The 21,898-nt window shown below is 47.4% G+C and overlaps 1 protein-coding gene across 3 annotated transcripts in view; it reads right to left on the bottom strand.

Annotated features, from left to right (window-relative positions):
• Positions 1 to 21,898, bottom strand: part of Snx29 (sorting nexin 29) — a 397,982-nt gene that overhangs the window by 332,557 nt on the left and 43,527 nt on the right. The window lies entirely within an intron of this gene.

Here is a 21,898-nt window from a genome sequence, read left to right as displayed (position 1 = left end):
GCTGGAGCTGGGAGACAGAGCAGCTGCCACCCTGCAGCAGCAGCAGGAACCAGGCTGCCATTGTCATCCTGACATGCTGGCCGGGGAGACTGGCCCGGAGCTGCAGCTCCCAGGACTATGAGCAGAGAGCTCTGGAAGCCACACAGGAGGCCATGGGCCCGCAGCCCTGGCTAACCGGGTAGCTGAGGCAAGAGTTGGAGTTTGAGCCAAGCAAGTTCAAAGTGAGCCTGGGCAACATAGCAAGATCCCACCCCACCTCAGCAACAATAAACTACATTAGGTGGTATATTATTATATATGCACACATACATTCGTACAATTCTGTGTCTTGATTCAGTTTTCCCTAAATCATGAACATTTCCCAGATTCGAAAGTCCTTGGAAGAATTTTGTATTATTACTTATTCATTCAGTCTTCTCAATGTTGAGTGTTATTTCTGGCGGCTTCCTGGTAGGATACAATTTTGCTCTATCTTGATTACAAAGAATGTGCTGCTTCCTCTCACAAAGAAAACATCCTTGAACATGAATAATCACCCTCCTTTCTAGATCCTCAGGAGAGCTTCCTCAATGGCCAACTACTTGGTATTAATTAGGACAGGAACAAATGTAAGGCCATGGGAAGGCTAAATAAGGCGTGTGGAGCCATTCCTACCGGCGCCTCCTCAGGTCTACCTTCCTTATCCAGAAGCTCGCATCACTTGGGAGTTGAAATCCCAGGGTGCTCCTCATTTTGTGGTCAGCTTTCTTCACAGCACTGGCTCATCGACACTTCTTCACGCTATGGTCAGTACTGCAACGACGGCCACCAGCTCTTGGGTATTAACTGCACCAGCCATTGCCCAAACATTCCATAACTGACCTCACTCAAACCAAGGCTGCCTCTGCAAAGGCAAAGCAGGGACAGGTCCCGCCTTGTTAATGTAACTGTTACTAAGTAGCACAGGTGAGCAGGAGTGTGGTGCCAAACGAAGCCACTCAAACCATATTCTGTCTCTGCCACCTTCAAAATGAGCATGCTTACAACTGTTTGATTTCTACCAGGGCAGAGCCAGGGCCAAACCCAGCTTTCTTTTTTATTAACATTTTTTAATTATCATTATATCATTATATTATTATTATTATTATGCGCTTTGATGTTCTGTCTACATGTATGTCTGTGAAAAGATGCCAAATCCTTTAGAACTGGAGTTACAGACAATTGTGAGCTGGGTACTGGGAATCAAACCCAGGTCCCCTGGAAGAGCAGCCAGTGCTCCTAACCATTGAGCCTTCCATCCCTCCAGCACTGAGACGCAGTCATTGAGGTTTTCTGCCAGAGGAATGCAAATATGCACAGCTGCAAAAGCTACACGGGATTAAGAAGCTCAGTCTCCTGCTCCGGCTTAACCGACTTAGGCTAGCTGCGGCATTCCAGTGGAGGAGAGAGAGCAGGACTCCATCCAATCCAGCACACAGGACAAACGGGACGCGATCACTCAGCTATGCAGCCTTGGGTAGGCACAGAATCATGCTAACCCTGCTTCCTATCCCATGAGCACAGAATAGGCGGACTGGGATTACGGGCCGCCTGGAGAGAAGGGCAGGTAGAGTGTGGAGCACAAGGCCCACATGTGAGCCCAGCAATGGCAGCCTGACATGAGATAACCCAGGCCCAGGGCTAAGAGGAGGTGCTGGGTCGCCGTCTCTTCCCCTTTCTGGACCAGCAGCACCTAAATGTGGATATATAAATGTGTAAGGATTTGGGGACCCAGTCACCCTGCTAGGATATTTAACTTTGTTACTTATATTGTGTGTGTGTGTGTGTGTGTGTGTGTCCACCATATATGTGTGCAAACAACAGAGGACAACTTGCAGGAGTAAGTTTTCTCCTTCCAACATGTGGCTTCCAGAGGCAGAACTCCGATTGTTGGGCTTGGTAACCAGAGCCCTCCGCTGAACCGTTGCACTGGCTTCATGTTTCTGAAAAAACTTCTCAGGAAGAAAGAGAAAGAGCAGTTCACTCTCAGCCCTCATACAAGAAACCCATGGACTATACAACCACACAGAAAAGGCTGCAGACCCTTCTCTGCCTCTCTGCTCTTTCCTACAAACTGAACCATCCTGTCCAGGAAGGAGCGAGACTGAAGACTTACAAGGACTAGGAAGCTCAAGAAAGTTACAAGATTCACAGGGCCTCATCCAAAGTGATGAAGGCAGCAAGCACCTGCTGAGGGGACGGGAGGGGAGGGGAGGGGAGGGGAGGAGAGGGGAGGGGAGATGAGGGGAAGAGGGGAGAGGGGAGGGAGACTTTAGTGGAGCTGCCTGAATGTTGCACAGTAAGCCCCGGGGATGCAGCTTTGTTGAGTCATCACCTATACTGGGGTAACTTTCTGTGATACAGCTTCCCCTGAGCCAGCCATGCTTCTGGGAGTAACCCAAAAAACTCACTGGTTCATCAAACTGGACTCAGGTAGAGTCATTTTTTGGCCTGTCAGCACTTCCCTATCTGCAAGAGATTTATTCGCATCCAAGAAAAGCTACATTCAAACACCAGCACAGGGGACTCAGGAGCACAGTACCCTCTGCTAACAAGGCAGGGGACTCTGAGGAGCACATTACCCTTCAAGTAACTCACATTCTGCTCAAAAGTTGCAGTGCCCTCCCTGTGACCTTGAATACTGGAACACTTTCCTGTAAAGCCTGTTTTCACCTTTCCAGTTTGCAAATTGCTTACCACGAGGAGCCTCTTCAAGCCAGTCAGCATGCCACTGATGATAAGAATTATCCCAGCAGGGCTCCACTCCAGAATTAATATGCTCTATTTAAAGTACAGCTCACCTGCCTCTTATTGCAAGCAGCGCCTATAATTTAATTTTGAAGTCTACAGTGCTCTGTCTTGAAGTGTGGGGAAAGTTCCAGAAGCACGCCAGAGTGCCAAGAGTAACCGCAGCAAGGAAGGGCCAGGAAGGGCGCTGGGGGGGGGGGGGGGGGGCCGCTACCGGAGACCATGTCTGTAGCTGACGAACAGAACCAGCTTTTGGAAGTTTCTAACAAGTCTTGGCTTTCATTGGCAATGCCAAAAGTTCATACTTTGCATGGGCTCAGTGGGCTTGCATGGGCTTGGTTAACAACAAGAAGACTTTAGCTCAGATGTAAAAAAGCCAGGTACAGCTGGATGTAGTGGTACATGCCTTTAATCCAGCACTTAGAAGGTTGATGCAGGTGGATCACTGGGAGTCAAAGCTAACCTGGTCTCTATATAAAGTCCAGGCCAGCCAGAGCTCCACAATGAGACACCGACTTAACACCTCGTACAACAGCGCCCATGTTATCCCAGGTCTGGGAAATCAGAGACAGGAGAATCCTGTGGCCCAATGGTCAGCCATTCTAACCCAATCGGTGAGCTCCCGCTTCACTGAAGGATTCTTTCTCAAAAAATAAGACACGAAGCAATTGAAGAAGACACCTGACCTCTGGCCTGCACAAACACATGTATGTGCATGAACACACACACACACACTGAAATAACATGTAAAATGTGCATATAAGATGACTCAATTAGTGTCAGCCACAGCTCAAATGCTGAATCTCTAGGACCAAAGTGTCCTTTGTTAAAGTGTTGTCACTTGAACCAGAACACAGCTAGTGTGATGAAATGGAGTTTGGTCTCTGCTCATCTGATGAGCCCTACACTGATACCCCTGAATCACAGCACTCCTCCAGGCGTATGGAACAACCCACTGACCAGCAGCTCTCCTACAGAGACCTGCAGGGGTACACTGAGCAGGGTAAAGCACTGTACAAATTAAGCAACGCATCACCCAAAGGACCTGGCCCCTTGTAAACAAAGGGAAAGGGCATCTTTCTCTTGCATGATTAGACAGGATAGGTATTGGCTCCAAGGCTCATCCAAGGTCAGTTGCACCTCTGGGTTTCACAGTCAGAAGATGAAGACTCTGAACAAGCCAGGATAGGCAACCCTAGAAAGCTACGAGGAAGCAGAAGTGGAGAGAACAGGGGCGTGCCTGACTGTTCCTGGGGTACCTGGGAAGAAGGGCGTAGCCCAGTGTAAACTCAGAGGCGCGCATCCGACACTAGGAGTCAGCACACAGCCAAACACGCCATCTACGCTGAGGCAGGGGGGTCCACACTGCTCTCCAGCCTAAGAGCTGGGGAGAACTGCTGCTCATGCCCAGGATGGGCCCAACCAATGAGCAGGGGTCAGCAGGCAGGGCGCCCAAGAAGGGACCACAGCTTTGTCACCCACCATCCTCCAGGTGGCCGCAAGGCTGTGTCTAGAGCAGAGGGGCTACAGTTTAAATATGAATCACAAATAGTAAAAATCTGTCTATCAACATCAAACTGATCCTTTGTTAGTTTTATAAATCCATGAAAAGTACACATAATAAAATTCACCATTCTATTTTTGGTTTTTTTTTTTTTTTGGATTTGGTTTTTTTGAGACAGGGTTTCTCTGTATAGCCCTGGCTGTCCTGGAACTCACTCTGTAGACCAGGCTGGCCTCGAACTCAGAAATCCACCTGCCTCTACCTCCCAGAGTGCTGGGATTACAGGCGTGCGCCACCACCGCCCGGCTAAAATTCACCATTCTTAACCATTTTTAATTTTTATTATATTTTACTGAGTGTGTGTGTGTGTGTGTGTGTGTGTGTGTGTGTGTGTGTGTGTGTGTGTGTGTGTGTTAAAAAGACAATAACTTTTAAAAGAGTCTATTGTCAGCACACGCCTTTGAACCCAGCACTCAGGAAACAGAGACAGGCAGATCTCTGAGTTCAAGGCCAGCCTGGTCTATAGAGTGAGTTCTAGAACAGCCAGGGCTACAAAGAGAAAGCCTGTCTCAAAAATCAAAACAAACAAAACAAAGTCAGTTCTCTTCTTCTACCTCATAAATTCCAGGAATCAAACACGGGTCAAGGCTTGCACGGCAAGAAGTGTTAGCATCTAGCCATCTCACCAGCCCCATGTGGCCGCTTTTAGTGTATGTCCTATAGCACTGTGTACTCAGGGTCTTGCAGACAGCAATACTCTCTATTTCATCAACAGAAACTCCTCCGTTAAATAACTCCTCCAGCTTCCCCCTCCCTGGCCTTTGGTAACTTCGCCTGCTTGCCTGTAATTTGCCTATTCCAGGTGCCTCCCTCAGTGGCATCATATGGTATTTGACCATTTATGACTCAGTGAAATGTTTCAGAAGGTTCTTCTCTATTACAATATGTATATTAGTGAGAGCTTAATTCCTTTTTTTTTTTCCTTGACTGTTGTTTTGTTTTATGTTTATTTTGAGACTGTCTCTCACTCTGTAGCCCTAGCTAGTATGTGACTTGATATGTATTCCAGCTCGGCCTCAAACTCACTACATAGCTGAAACTGACCTTGAACTCCTAATCTTTCTGCCTCTACATCCCAAGTGTTAGAATTAGAGGAGTACATCACCAAATCTAGCTATTCTCTCTCTCCCCCCCCCTCACTTACACACATGTATACACACATACTCTCCCTCCCTCCCTCCCTCTCCCCCTCCTTCCCCCTCCTCTCTCATTCCCCTTCTCCCTTCCTTCCTCTCTATATGCCTCCCATACAACCCAGAGACTTGCTATATTTATACCAACCTGGCCTTGCATTATAAATTCATTTATTCGTTTATTTATTTACAATTTCATGTACATTTGGTGTTTTGCATATATATGTATGTATGTGTGAGAGTGTTGTGTTCCCTGGAACTGGAGTTACAGAGAGCTCCGAACCGCTATGTGGGTGCTGGGAAGTGAACTCAGGGTCTCTGGAAGCACTGGGCCATCTATCTCTCCAGCCCCCAGACTTACAATCTTTGTGTCGGAGCATCTACACTGCTTCATTCCTGGCATCTGCCACCACACACAACTCTTCACTCCTTCTCATGGCTATGAAAAAATGGGGACATGTTGAGAACTCTATAGAAAGTAAGAGTGTGTGTGTGTGTGTGTGTGTGTGTGTATGTATGAGTGTGTGTGTGTGTGTGTGTATGTATGAGTGTGTGTGTGTGTGTGTGTGTGTGTGTGTATGTATGAGTGTGTGTGTGTGTGTGTGTGTTATTTTTGGTATGTGCAACATGTAAGTGGTACATGTGAGTTGTATATGAGTATGTGGGTGTGGCATTATACACACAAAGAGGCCAAAGGAGGAGAGAGACTCCCTGCTCCATCACACTCGACCTCAGTCCTTGAAACAAGTCTCTCTCTGAACTTGAAACAACGCAGGCAGGTAGCCAGCACCAAGCCTCAGCAGGGCTTGGTTTCTGCCCAACAAAGTACTAGCATGACAGGCACATGCACAGCCATACCCAGCATTTTACACAGAGAGACGATAGAGATTTGAACTCAGATCCTCAAGCTTGCACAGCAAGCACTCTGACCCCCCTAACCGGTTATCCCTGGCCGCAAAAAGCAGGGCTTCTAAAGCTTGTGACCATCTCCTTTTAGATGTGTACTTGACCTCTGAAGAGACATAGTCATACTGAGAGGAGTAAAGTATCCAAGGAACCCAGGCTGGTAATGTCCCCCAAAACTGACACGTCAGGAATCAAATGTGAGCCTTCATAAAACATCAAAAATGCCTTTAAAACAGTCAGCAGTCACAACAGCCCCCAAGAGACACTAGTCCAGATATAACAGACTGCTTCAGCACTAGGGGTTGAACCAGGCACAGGCTAGGCAAGCACATGCCACTGAGGTATACTCCTCTTTACAGAAGAAGGATCTCATTTGAACTAGTAATCCTCCTGCCTCAGCACCTAGAACATAACATACTGGAACCCACTCACGCACTCATTTTCCTTGCATCGGCATTGACCCTATGCCACCTAGATGGCAAGGCCCCTCCCTGGGCGCCATGAACATCTTCACAGTCTAGGGCCCATGAGTTGAGGGACAGCATCCCAATAGCTCTCCCAAGAAGGCCAGCCATGGGGGCTGGAGAGATGGCTCAGTGAATAAGAGCACTGACTGCTCTTCCAGAGGTCCTGAGTTCAATTCCCAGTAGCCACATGGTGGCTCACAACCATCTGTAATGGAATCCAATGACCTCTTCTAGTGTGTCTAAACACAGCAGCAGTGTACTCTCATTCACATATAGATTCATTATATATTCATTATATATGTACATATATACGTATATGTGTATATATGTGTATATGTATATATATATGTATATAGGTATATATTTTAAAAAATAAGGCCAGGCATTCTTTACCATTGCTAACCACTTCTGTTAGTAACCCTGGACACAGTTCGATATTCTCTCCACACAGTCAGCAGACATCCTTCTGAGGCCTCTTTCACTAGAAGTAGATTTACAAGTTCATAACAATAACAATTAAACCCCAAGAAGGAACTGAAAGCACCACAGAGACACACAAAGTGGACTTCCCCATTAAACTAAGAGGACGCCAGGTTTTCCTGGCACATGCGCCTTCCTCAGAAACAGTGTTCTACAGAAATTAAATCAGTGCCCATGGGGGGACTCAGAGAAGCAAAATGTAAACTCTGATTTAAGTGCAATGGACCATTTTCAAAAATCCCCACCCAGGCTTAAGAAGTCAGTATCTTAAAGAAAGGTGGGGAAAAGCTTCCCAGGAAAATTAGCACTTTGCCCGAAGTCACGATTTTGACACAGTCCTCAGTCATCTCTATGATGTACAGACTCTAAGCTACAGCAGTAATAAGTTAGCCTAGATCCTGCTCCTTCCCTTCCAGGAAAAGCACCAGACAGGAGAGCAGGCCACACACACCACTGGGAAGCCTCACAGAAGTCAGGTTCAGGACTGCAGAGGCATAGTCAGGGGAACTGGGTAGGGAGGTCAAGGAAAGAAACGTGAAATTTCTAAGGAGTATACATTAAGGCCACAGTGAGTCAGCACATCATGTTCGTTTGGAGATAGCATGCCATGCCCTGTTGGGAACTGGTTCTAATGCTTTGTCTTAATTCAGCTCCCAAAAGCTGTGCTTCCAAACCTGAGGGTCCCTGCCCACAGCTGGCTGCAACTGGCAATAAAGAATTGACTGGGGTACATTCAACGGCTGGGCAGGGAGATAGAGGCAGGACCTTTGGATTGAGTGGGCAAGGGTGTGTGTGTATATGTGGAGGGGGGAGGGAGGGAGGGAGGGAGGGAGGGAGGGAGGGAGGGAGGGAGGAAGGGAGGGAGAGAGGGAGGGGGGGAGGGAGGAGAAGAACAAGAGAATCACCATGACTCAGAGAGAAGGATCAGATTTAAGAGCTACAAGAGAAAACTCATCCAGCAATGTAGGTGGAAAGGAAAAGCGGCTCTATGGGGGTCCGGGGGTGGGGAGGCTGGCCAGAAGGTCTCAGGGCAGGAAAGATAAAATGTAGATTTAGAAGGTGTTAAGCCAGGAATACCACAGGGGAAATGCGGGTAGGCTTAGAAGTGCCCAACCATTGAGCTAGTCAAGGCATATCAAAATTAGCTGGTGTGTATGCCTTTCATTCGAGACTCCAGAACTCTTGGGCTGGTGCAGCCAGTGGACACCTGCCAGGAGCCAGAGCAGTTTACGTAATTCACCGCTACGATGTCCATTTGTATGGCTATTAGTTTTTGTGGGGGTTTTTTATGCCAAAGAAAATGACGTGCAGACAGGATGAGGAAAGACTGCGACCTGATAAGAAGAAAGGAATGAGCGTGGCGTGCTCTCTCATGGAGATTTTCACGCAGTCTCTCCAGAAAGGGCTGCACTGAAAGTGACCAGGAGCCACGACAGAAATGCCCTGAACTGAGCGTCTGGAGGACGTGGAGCACCACAGCCACTGCACTGCTGGTGGGGAGCAAAGTGAGGCCGCACTGGGAACAAAGGGTTGAACACGGGGAGGCCAGAGATGGCAAAGGTGCCTGCTGCCAGGCCTGACAACCTTGGGCCCCAGGTGGAGGAAGGAGTGCACACACACAGACACACACACACACACACTCATATACTTACACACACACAGTTACACACTCACACACAAACACTCACACACATTCACACATACACACACACTCATGTACTCACACACGTTCACACATACACAACATACACATACTCATATACTCACACTCACACACAGTTACACACTCACACACATACACTCACACAAATACACACATACTCATGTACTCACACACGTTCACACATTCACATACACACACTCATACACACACACTCATACTCACACACACACTCACACAGTTATATACTCACACACATACACTCACACACATTCACACACACTCACACACACGTTCACACATTTACACACTCATATACTCACACACACACACACACAAATTAATGTTTTTATTTTTAAAAAGGTCAGTGAGGTGGAGATGGCTCCACAGGCAAAAGTACTTTCCGCAGAAGCCTGATGACCTGAGTTTGACCCCCAGGACCTAGGGGGTAAAGGAGAAAAACTCACCCACAAGTTGCCCTTTGACTTCCACATGCACAATGGTGTATGTACACAGCATGCAAATAAATAAATAAAACAAAATTTTATATTAAACATAAGATTACCCAGACATCCAGCCATTCCATTTCTGGGTAAATATTAAAAGAACTAAAAGCCAAAAAGCACAAATATTTATTTTCCCATGGTCATAGCAACTTTTTTGTTGTTGTTGTTGTTTTGGTTTGGTTTTTTTTGAGACAGGGTTTCTCTGTGTAGCTTAGGCTTGGGGTGTTCTACTTTTCCTGTTGTTATGATAAAATACACTGACATTTTGATTTTGACCCAGTCCTCAGTGTGTCAGACCTAGGCAAAGTTTATTGTGGCTCACAGTTTGGGGGTTCTGTCTAACAGCTGGTCACTGCATCCATCAGGACTAGGGGAGCAGCGGTACTACTTCACTCAGTTACCTCCTTTTCATTGTCTATACCCAAGCTCTTAGAAAGGTGCTATGCACAGTAGGGTGGGTCTTCCTAACTCATCTAAGGTCAGCAAGAAAACCCCCCAAGGCATGCCCAGAGGCTCATCTCCAGGAGATTCTAGGCCCTGTCAAATTGATCATCTGCATTAACCATCAGAAATTTGGAAAAGGACTGGGGGATGGAAAGAAGACACTAAGACAGGAAAAACATTTTCACCATAACAAAATGGCTGCCTAAACAAGACCCAAGCAGCAACACTATATACACAATATATCAGAAAGGGAAAGAATCAAGACAAAGATCTACAGGCTGCTAATCCCTCCAGAGAGTCACTATCCCCAGGGACAAGACCAGAACTGGTTATTCCAAGTGGTCAACCCTGAAATCATATACATACAAGTAACACTACACAGACACAGTGAATTATACTTATATGCGTGCGTGTGCGCACACGCACGTGGAAGAATAACATAGAAGAGGCTGAAGGAAAGAGAAGGGAAAAATGATGTGTTCCTTGCTATGGTTTTAAAGGTTCTGAACCCTACTAGCTAGTCTCAGGAAGTATTGATGTAACTGTATGTTTAAAGGATAAAAAAGGTAGGGAAAGTATTTCCAAACCTAAGGAATTTCAAGACAGAAATCAGAAATACTACACAAAATACAGATAAGGGTATACTCTTATTTAACATACAAGGCCTAGGCTCAAATGCCAGCACACATAAACCAAAACAAAACAAAAACCCCACAATTTTAAAAGTGAAGGATTCAACCACTTTCATTGGTAGGCCTAAAGCTAGTGTGTCGTTCCTCACAGAGCCCAGCACTCACTCCCGTTGCTGCACCATGGGAAAGACTCGGGTCCCAAGGCAGGAGCAGCAGCAGGAGTGGAGTTTGCAGGGTCTGGCCTGTTCTTTGTGCAGAGCAGCCTGGGGGCAGGTGCAGAGGCCAGAGGCAGGCGGAGCTGGAGGAGCCAGGCCTTTAAAGCACAGCAAGGAGAGCACGCTCTGTCCAGCACTAGTAAGACCTTTATGTCCCGGGAGCCGGGGCTATGCGGGAACGTTTAAGAAGACCCTCAAAGCCATATATATGCAGAAAGCATTGGAGCTGGACGAGGTGTTAGACAGCACAGCTTTGTAAGGAGTTAGTTTGGAAGCAAAGGGGAAGGAGAAAAGGCTGAAGATAGATCCAGAAGCTTCTGGGAGACCACGGAGAAGGCCACTTATGCAGTCACAAGGACTCTGGTCTGTGGGCTCTAATAGGACTGCAGTACATCTGAAAAGAGCCACTCTGGAGAAGAGCTCAAGACATTACCTGTGCCTGAGAAAACACTGCCAGGACAGGCGCAGACAGCAGTTCTCACCAAGAATCCAAGCTGAGTCAGGTTACGGCCCATATTCAAAATCCCAACAGCTCAACAGGTAGAGGAAACAAGATCACAAGTGCAAGGCCAGCCTTCGGTCCATGGAGCCTGAGACTGCCAAGGCTACCCAGCAACACCTGGTCTCAGAGAGAAACAGAACTGAAGCAAAACAGGTAGAAACATGGGGCAATAAATCTGAAGACTGACGAAAGGGAGTGTGGAGATGTGGGAATGCTGCGCCGAGAAACAGAATCAGACAATGCGTCCGCTGCCACGCTGCAGAGCAGGACAAGACAGTGCTTCAAGGTCCGGCTTCAAGACTAGAAGGCCCTTGACACCTGAGGCTACCCTTCTGGAAAATTACATTTTAACAGGTGGTAGAGTCAGCAACAGTGTCTGCAGCATGTCTGATTGTGTGTGTCACCCTGTTGTGACCTGCTACCATACAAAGCGACCATTAGTACTGAAGAGGACATCTAAGCCAAGGATAAACACAGACAGCAAAACACCAAAGCTGCCAGGTGACTCAGAGCTTCCCCACAGCCCGGCGCTAAGGGAACTGGCTGATGCGGCCAGTCCTTTACAGGTCAGGCTTTTGCAACGTTCTGCAACACTTTTAATTAATTTTTATTTTGTTCAAAAATCCATCACTTCCAACTATGATTCAGAGTGTGTCTGAACACCTGGTCACCAGCTATGACACTGTTCTGAGATTATGGAGCCTGTCAGGCACAGGACCCAGCAGATGGACACAGAGGCTGCAGAGATGTGTTCTCACCGCTATGACAGACTGAGGGACTCTAAAGCATGAGCCAAAATAATTACACCCTCTCTTAAGGCGCTTCCTTCAGGCACTCTGTCCTAGCAACGAGAAAGAAACAACTACACCTTCCAGAGCGATCCTGATACAACAGACCTCAGAAACCGAGCAAGACAGTGCCACTCACTAAGCACAGTTTTTCTGAAGAGTCTGTATTTTCTGCTGGGAGCCAAAGACCCGAGAAAAAGTATAATCACATGGTATCTTGTCTTCACAAAGCTTACCATCTCAAGGGGAATAGGGACAACAGGCAACTGAATATGGCACTGTAAGATAAAGTGAGATCTCCTGTCCTTTCTTCTAGAAGACACACATGGGATGTTCTTTTCTGCAAAGGGCCAACAGGTAAACACTTCACACATGGGCTATGAGGTCTCTGTAGTAACTGACCCAAAGAGTTGTGTTCCAATAAAACATTATTTACAAAGCTGATCTCCACCCTAAGTGGCCAACAGTTGCTCTATATGCTTGCTTAACCAACTTGCTCCTGAATTCGGAGTCCTGATCACCAGGAGGCCGTCTTTCCGGAACAACATGCATGCCATCACAAATAATCAGTGCCAGAACCTCAAAATCGCATCTCAGAGACCTGAGCAGGACTCCTAGAGCGGCTACCTGCTGGCTGCCTTAGTTCCTACTTAGTTCTACTGCTGTCATAAAACACAGGGCCAAGAGCAGCTCGGGGAAGGAAGGGTCTATTTGGTCCATGGCCCACTGAAAGAAGTCAGGACAGGAAGTCAAGCAGAGACCATGGTGGACTAAAGTTTTTTGGCTTGCTTTCCAAATCTCGCTCATCCTGTTTTCTTATACCACCTAGGCCCCATCCAGGGATGGCACTGCCCACAGAGGGCTGGCCCTGCTCAAATCACTCATTAATAATAAAAAAAAAAAAAACATGTGCATAAGCTTGCCTATATGCCAATAAGATGGGGGCACTTTCTCAACTGAGATTCACTCTTCCCAGATGACTTTAACTCATCCCTAACTGACAAAACCTGAGCAGCACCCTTCCTGGGGCGCCGAGCTGCAGTTCTGAAGACACCCTCAATGGCTTCATTGACACTACTCTGGGTCCCTCATGTTAGAAATTTCAAAACTGCCGGGCAGTTGGTGGCGCACGCCTGTAATCCCAGCACTCTGGGAAGCAGAGGCAGGTGGATTTCTGAGTTCGAGGCCAGCCTGGTCTACAGAGTGAGTTCCAGGATAGCCAGGGCTACACAGAGAAACCCTGTCTCGAAAAAACCAAATCCAAAAAAAAAAAAAAAAAAAAACCAAAAAACAAACAAACAAAAAAAAAAGAAATTTCAAATTGCCACGAGACTGGGGGGATGCTGTTGTGACAGACCTGATAATGTTTTCCAAGGACTGGGGGTGACTTTGAACTCTGGACTAGAAGAACCATAAGTGTTTGGAGCTTAATCGGCTACCACAGGGACATGGCAGATTATGCTAGGATCAAAGCAGCCAGCAGACTGGCCTGTGAGGCTTCAGAGCGAAGCAAGAGGTGTTGGGGCCATATATGTGATACTTTGAATTAAGAATCTGTGAGTGGGGGGCTGGAGAGATGGCTCCGGCGGTTAAGAACACTGCTGCTCTTCCAGAGGACAAAGGTTCAATTCCCAGCACCCACATGGCAGCTTAACTGCCTGTAATTCCTGTTCCAGGGATTCTGACACCCTTACACAGACCTACATACAGTTAAAATGCCAATGTACATAGAATAAAACTAAATGAATTGCCAGGCAGTGGTAGCTCATGCCTTTAATTCCAGCACTCAGGAGGCAGAGGCAGGCAGATCTCAGAACATTCAAGGCCAGCCTGATCTACAGAGCGAGTACCAGGAAAGCCAGGGCTGCAAAGAAATGCTGTCTCAAAAAATAAAAATAAATGAACAATTTGGGGGAATAAAAAAAAGGCAACGGGCAAAAAAAAGAGCTTGTTGGTGGTGTTGTCCTTAACAAAAGAGAAGTGGAGCAGCTGGAGCTTTAGAAGAAAGATGGAACTGGAGCCTGGAGGCGGAGCCTGTTGGGAGTGGCCAGCCCACCGCCTGGGGCCATGGTGAGGTCCCAGCCAGAGCTGCCACTGAGGGCCACATCTGGGTCTGTTGCTACATAGTCCATGTTGCTATCCATAGCTCATAGAGAGAGAACTAGAGAACATCTACAGTCAGCACAACCGCTGGGCTGGGGACCACATGGATGTCCAGGGGCTGTGCAGAACTTGCCCCACCCCTTACTAGCTTTGAGTTCTAAAGAGCTGCCCCTCCCCCCTCTTCTCCCCCCCCCCCCACTCTCACTGATGACAGCAGTCAGCAGAGAAGCTCCGTGGTGTTGGCCTTGGTGTCAGGCGTGGATAAGCCAGCTCCAAGGCTGTAACTGTGGGAGGGTGACCCTCCACTGGTCTGACATAAGGTAGCATGCACACACAGTGATGCCGCACCCCTTGACACATCCAACAGTCAGAAAATCTGCTCACAGGGTCAGGAGCACAGGAAAACTTGCCCTGTCTGTCACCAGATGCAGCACTCAAGAGAGCAGGCCCCACACCTCACCTGACAACACAGCAGAGCGGACTGGTGGTGGGGTGCGAGTGAGGCAGCCTGGAGCCGAGAGAGCATTAGAGAACTAGCCATGAGGTGGCATGGGTGTGGGGGTGATGCCTCTCCTCTGTCCCCTCCATACCTGTGGTAGTTGAGAGAGCTGGCCCGAAGACCTGAGGACAGGAGAGCAGGCCCTGCACCTCACCTGACAACACAGTGGAGCTGGCCCAGACAGTGAAGGCACAGGCGAGCCAGCCCGGGGGTGTGAGAGCAGGAGAGCTGGACTAGCCCCTTACAGGCTACAGCACATGGGAGAGCAGCCCAAGCCTTGACTGGGCAGCACAGAGGAGCTGGCCCCGAGGCCACGAGGGCAGGAGAGCTGGGGCTGCGGCCTGCGGCTGGAGACGGTGGGTGGCCTAGCTGGAGCAGTGCTGGAGAGCTCACCCTGCTGATATGGATAAGGGAGCGCCATACTGAGCTGCTTAAGTGCCACCAGACCTAGGCCCAGGTCCAGGGCTCTGAATGGACCCACCCCAGAATCTGTATCATCTCTGAACCACTGAGATGCTTGAATGAGATGCTTGAAAACTGATCCAAAGCTGCAGAATCTCCATGACACAGGGCAACAACAGGATAACCAGGAGGAGTCCCCATGGGGATCCAATATGGATGGTGTCACTGAAGCCAAAGATCTGGAGCCAAATCAATGACTCATTGCAATGGACATTTGCAAGCAAAGATGTGTGGACAAAAGGGTATACTGTGGGACACTCTGACAAACTACGCTTCTATGAAGAGATGTTTTCTATGCTTTGTGGTGTGTGTGTGTGTGTGTGTGTGTGTGTGTGTGTGTATGTGTGTGTGTTTCAATGTGGGGGTAGGAAGTTGTAAGGACAGGGCTCTTCTGCTACATGGGAGTTGTTTGCTATGTGTCCTTTAGTAGACAAACAGGATCATACTTTAAACAGTTTTTACCTGGTTACTTGAGGAAGGTAGTTGGCATATGTGCAATAATTGCTCACGTGTGAAGGTTAGAAGACAACTTGTGGGATTAGGTGTTCTTTCCCCTATTGTAGGTCCCTGGGAATCAAACTCAGGTTGTCTGGCTGGCTGGCAAGCACCTTTATCTGCCAACTTACCTTGCAGCCTGACAGCACATGTTGCTAAGAGACGTGATTATAAGCAGTGGCTGGGCCTTGGCTGTGGTTTGAGAGTGTTTCCAAAGCTCATGTCTTGAGAGCGTGGGCCTCAATGCAGCCATGTTGGGAGGTAAGGTCATGGATGGCACTGTCTTTGGAAAGCATTGATAGTTTTCTTGGGACCCCCCAAGTGAATTCTCTGGAGAGGGTGGTTATAAAAAGCAAACTTGGCTCTACCCAGGGCCATGAGTCCTGACTTGAAATATGATCACTTTTTCATATAAAATATGAAAATCTGACCTCAGATTTTCCACCCCAGAACTACAAGCAATACGCTTCTTCCATTTGAAATAAACAAGCTGCCAATTTTTAATTTAAAAATGCCATGCCCTCAAAACTTTGATGAGCAATTACAAGCTAACAGATCTGAAATGCTAAGAGCAGCAGGCATCTTCCTTATAGAACTCGCCAAACTCCCAAACAGAAACTCCGAACAGCTCTCCACCTAGTAAAGAGCTAGGTGAGAACTAGAGCGACAGGACGCTTAATACAAAGAAACCGCAGGTCCAGCAGCACTTCACTCAGATCCAAAACCATCCACAGGCCATTCCACAGCCGAGAATGGAAACCACTGAGAAACACCGCCATCTTATCTGCCTAAAGGCAGTCACACGACTGGAAGTAACAAATCATAACCATGGTGAGGGGGGAGGAGTCACAAGTTCTTTATGAGTTAATTATTAAACTTGAGGAAGAAAAATGCACACTGTGTACAAACTTAACCAGATATAGGAAAAATAAATAAACAAGCATTTTGCACCTTGTTTTACAAAGCCAGATAAACCACAGTTCCAAGTGATAAAAGTTTAAGAAAATCATGTGACACCTACTATTATCCTCAGGGTTTTGTCATTTCCTGATGACTAATACTTTTGTACCCTGTTTCTTAGGCCTGTCTGCCACCCAGAGACCCTCTTTTATAACGTTCTTTAAAACTTTGGCCCATTTCCCTCTTGGGCTCCGTTCCTGTAATTTACGTGAGCTCTGTACACACTGTAGATACAACCCTTCCCTCTGGACACAGGCTCTGCACACTCCCTCCACTCTGAAGCTTACCCAACAGCATTAGTAAAATCTTTTGATGAACGGAGTAGCCCCTGTTCACAGCCTAGTTCACCTTTCATCACATCAGCTGGCTTCTGCTGGATCTGCTTAACAAGTCCTTGCTAAGGATTGTCAGAGTTGGTTGAGAATCATGTGTGTGAGAATAAAATCCTGAAATTTTATTCTTCCATTCATCAGTTAGACGTCTAACTGATGGAGAGCTATTTATTAACTATTCTTCAACTGCCGTGAAACATCCCTCTGGTCATAAATCAAGTGTCCAGGCATTTTTTTTCTTCTGGACATGATATCTTGATAGTCTTTGAACCATTGTGCCAATAGCACTGCTGTGACTGTCCTCCTAGCCAACACTAGCACCGTGGGGAGTTGACTGTTAAATCCCTTCAGAGCGCAGTGGAAGGGTCAGCAGCCTCTCACCTGAGTCTTCAGCCTCCCACTACCTGTTCTTTATTATTCTGCCTTAATTACATGTGGAGGGGCTACAGTATATTGGGGAGGAAAACTAGTGAAGGGGGCTCAATCTCACTAGCTGTGAGGAACCCCTCATCCCTCCTGGATAAAGGCTTTCCAGGATGGCCTCCTCGGTGTGAAGAGAGAAGGACCTACACCCCTGTAAGTAGACCATACCCTGTGCTCTGTGAGGAGGCCCAAATGAATCTAGCAGAACCCTGCCTTGGTTTGTCATTGGCACCTTAGGAGGAGAGGTACACCATATATCCTAGTCAGGGTTTCTCTTGCTGCAATGAAACACCATGACCAAAAGTAACTTGGGGAGGAAAGGATTTATTTGACTTACACTTCCACATCACTGTTTATCATTGAAAGAAGTCAGGACAGGAGCTCAAACAGGGAAGGAACCTGGAGGCAGGAGCTGATGTAGAGGGCATAGAGAGGTGCTGCTTACTGGCTTGCTCCTCCTGGGTTGCTTGACTGCTTTTTTATAGAACCCAGGAGCACCAACCTAGGGATGGTATTACTCACAATGGACTAAGCCCTCCCCCAGGGATCACTAAGAAATGCCCTACAGGCTTACCTACAGCCTGATCTTACAGAAGCATTTTCCCACTTGAGGCTCCCTCCTCTCTGCTGTCTGATGACTCTAGCTTGTGTCAGGCTGACATAATCCTAGCCAGCACACAATGTTTATGTCCTACTAGTAAGTGATTTTAGCAATGGCACCTTGTCTCCTATACTGTAATTTTAAGAGAAGTCTTTCTATCTGGTAAGTGTAAATCTTCGACTTTGTTGTTTCAGATTGTTGTGACTGTTCTTTGATTTCTGCATTTTGAATCATCTTGTCCATTTCCACATACATCAAAAAAAATCACTGTTATAACCATAGTTGTGATTGCATTAAATTAGGAGATCAACCTGAGACTAGGTTATTTTTCCACCAGTGAAAGGAGCCAACTCAAGCCAGATTAAAATATATTAAAGGCAGGTTTATTGGGAAGCTGCTCTCTGGCGAGTTCACTGGCCCCAAGGATTGAGGCCAGAGGAGTTGGCCATGGAGAGCTGGGGGGGAAGGAGGGAAAGAAAGAAAGGGTGCCTGTGCAGAGAGAAGGAAGAGAAGGAAGAGGAGGAAGAAGAGGGAGAGGAGGAGGAGGAAGAGAGTGCACAAAATATCTGGATCATATAGGAAGGAGCCTCTGGAGTAACAGCAGCCCAACCCCTAGGCTGGAAAAGTCAAGGTTGAGGGCAGGGTGTACAAGGCAGGGACTGAGATGCTGGGAGGACCAGGAGGCCAGGTCTGCTCTGCTGGGAGGACCAGGAAGCCAGGTCTGCTCTGCTGGGAGGACCCGGAGGCCAGGTCTGCTCTGCTGGGAGGACCAGGAAGCCAGGTCTGCTCTGCTGGGATGACCAGGAGGCCAGGCTGCTCTGCTGGGAGGACCAGGAGGCCAGGTCTGCTCTGCTGGGAGGACCAGGAAGCCAGGTCTGCTCTGCTGGGAGGACCAGGAGGCCAGGCTACTCTGCTCTGCTAGATAAAATATGCAGCTCAGTCCCTAGTCCCAGGTCCAAAACTAAACAAGACTAATTAACATGCTTGTAAACGTGAACATTCCAGCCTGTGACCTTTAAGAAGCCCTGCTTTGTTGATGTCCTGTGGTTTCTTAGTGTTTTATGGCATCCATGAGTGTTGTTGCTTGAGAATTTCTAGATATTTGAGACTTTTTTATGTTGTTAAAAGTAGCATCTAAAAATACTTCTTAATTTTTTTGATACCCAGATATGCAGTTACTTTTTGTTTATTAATCATGTATGTAATAACCTTACTAAATTAACTGTAATAATTTATAGAGTTTTTATATTTATACTTCTTTCCTCTTCTCTAAAATTTTTAAAAATTTTATTTACATGTAATATACATGTATCCGTGTGCACAGACACATGTATTTAGGTGTGTATGAATGCTATGTGCCACAGCATATATGTGGAGGTCAGAAAACAGCCTTGCACCTGTTTGAGGCAGGGTTACTGTGTTATTTGTCTGCTGTGTGCAACAGGCTATGTGTGACTGATAGGTTGTATGTGACAGGTTGTCTGACCCATGAGCTTGGGGTATTTTCTGGTCGCACCTCCAGCTCCTCACAGGAGTGCCGCACCTGGCCTTTTGGCATGTGAGTCCCAGGAATTTGAACTCAGGTCCTCTCATTTCTGCACAGAAGTGACTTACAGTCCATTTCCCACCTGGCTGCCTTTCTTCTCCTGAGGTGAGGCCTTGCTCTACAGCCAGGCTTTCTTTGCCTTCCTCACAGAGCCTTTGCAGAGAATGAAGTTTCCTTTTTCTTCTCTTGCTTTGTTGTGCTGGGCAGATCTGCCATATGCCACCAAACTACAGTGGAAATGTGGGCTTGTGTGTCATGATCCTGATCTCAGAGGACTTCATAAGGTTGGGAACATTCCTTTCTGCTGGGGAACACACTGCTAAGAGTTTCTGTCCTTTGGTAGCTTGCATTTTATCATATGCTCTTTCTGAATCTGCTGCAGCTGAGGACTGTACTGGGCCACACCAGCACACCCAGCACACCCAGCAGCACACCCAGCAGCACACCCAGCAGCACACCCAGCAGCACACCCAGCAGCACACCCAGCACACCCAGCTAGGTAATGACGCACGTTCTTTTTATGTATCACTGGATTTGATTTTAATATTTTACATCTATTATTGTAGAATAAACTGATTTCTATTGATTCTCTTTCTTTTGGGGAGAGGGGAAATAGGGTCACCTCATGAAATTCTGGCTATGTCCTGAAACTCACTATGTAGACCAGACTGGCTTTGAACTCACGGAGATCCACCTCCTCCACCTCCCCAGTGCAGGGATTAAAGGATGTAGAACCCCCAAAGTCTGGTACAAGAGCTCCTGCTGACAGAAGTAAAACCTCTGTCTCCAGCTCAGGTATGTGAGCCCCATGACTCATCGCTTTACCTCCAAAACCCCAAAACCACAAACACGCAAACAGCCCAGGGACACTGCTACAGAGTGACAGTGGCCCAGAGCATCCCGTGGGAAAGCAGATCAATAGCCTACAAAGCACTGACCATCGGGGGAGGTGGATCAGCTATGGGATTCACAGCCCAGCAGAACTCACAAAGCAATGCTGAAAGTCCACACAAATAAGACTATGATGTTTCTTCCAAAATGAGAAAACACAAAGGCCTGTGTGAGAAGCTAGGGGCACTGTTGGCAAGGCTGGGGTGATGACCCAAGTGGTCGGAACATACATGGCTTAAGAAGAGCGAGACTGCATGCAGCGTTTTACGTGTTTGTGTATCTACCTTATAGTCAACCCTTCACCAAAGTTGAGGTTATAAACATACACCGTGAGGGTAGGAAATTGGCTCAGTAAGAAGAGTGCTTGCTGTTCAAGCATGAAGACCTGAGTTCAAATCCCAAACAACCTCAAAAAAAGTCATTTGTGGGCTGAAACACCTATTTCAACATGAAAAGATGGACCAGTAGGTAAAGGTACCTGCTACCAGGAGCCTGAGTTCAGGCCCTGAGCCTGCATGAAAGGAAAGAACCAACTACCACAATTGTCTTCTGACCTATATATTGAAGCCATTGCATGCATCTACACACACACACACACACACACACACACACACACAATAAAGAAAGGAAAGCAGCTACCCAGGTGTTACAACCCCAGAACTGGTAGAGAGCGGCAGGAGTATCCCTGATGACCATTAAGCCAGCCAGTTTAGTCAACTGGTGAGCACCAGATGTAATGAGACCCCATCTCAAAAACAAGAAAACTGGTAACATAGAAAGCAATAGAGGAGACGGGTGGTGGTGCCGCACGCCTTTAATCCCAGCACTTGGGAGGCAGAGGCAGGCGAATCTCTGAGTTCCAGGCCAGCCTGGTCTACAGAGTGAGTTCTAGGACAACCAGGGCTATATATAGAGAAACCCTGTCTTGGGGGGAGAGAGAGAGAGAGAGAGAGAGAGAGAGAGAGAGAGAGAGAGAGAGAGAGAGAGAAAGCAAGAAAGCAATAGAGGAAACATCTGCCGTTCTCCACCTCTGTCCTCCACACATGCATGAACAGGAAGACACACAATGCTTCTGCATCCTCACTCAGCCCTCAGGACAGGTCACAGAGGGAATCTGGAAGGCGTCCTCAGAAACTTCAGGTACTCAAATCTACTTCCTTTATTCTGGGCCATGATCTGAAAGACAGCAGCGAACTACCGACCTGTGGGATCAGTAGTAGCTCCCACCTCCTGATCCTGACAGCGAGGACAGCAGACAACACCGACACTATCACAAGCAAGCTTTCAGAGGCAGCAGGGAGGTGGGCCATGGTGAGAATGAGGAAGCACCTTTACCCACCCTGCAGAAGCCAGTGTGCTCTGCTCCAACCCAGCCACAGAGCAAGTGTAGGCCCGGAACAGCGGGCTGAAAGTTAAAGTACAAATCTCTATAGCAACATGAAATCCACAATTTTTAAGTGTTAGAAACTTAAAAGTAAGCCAGGAGTGGTGGGGTACAACTTTACTCCCAGCACTTAGGAGGC

This window comes from Apodemus sylvaticus, chromosome 10, assembly GCF_947179515.1.
Source record: "Apodemus sylvaticus chromosome 10, mApoSyl1.1, whole genome shotgun sequence".
Taxonomy (NCBI): Eukaryota; Metazoa; Chordata; class Mammalia; order Rodentia; family Muridae; genus Apodemus; species Apodemus sylvaticus.
Note: the sequence above shows the minus strand (reverse complement) of the source record. Positions and strands in the feature narration are given on the sequence as shown.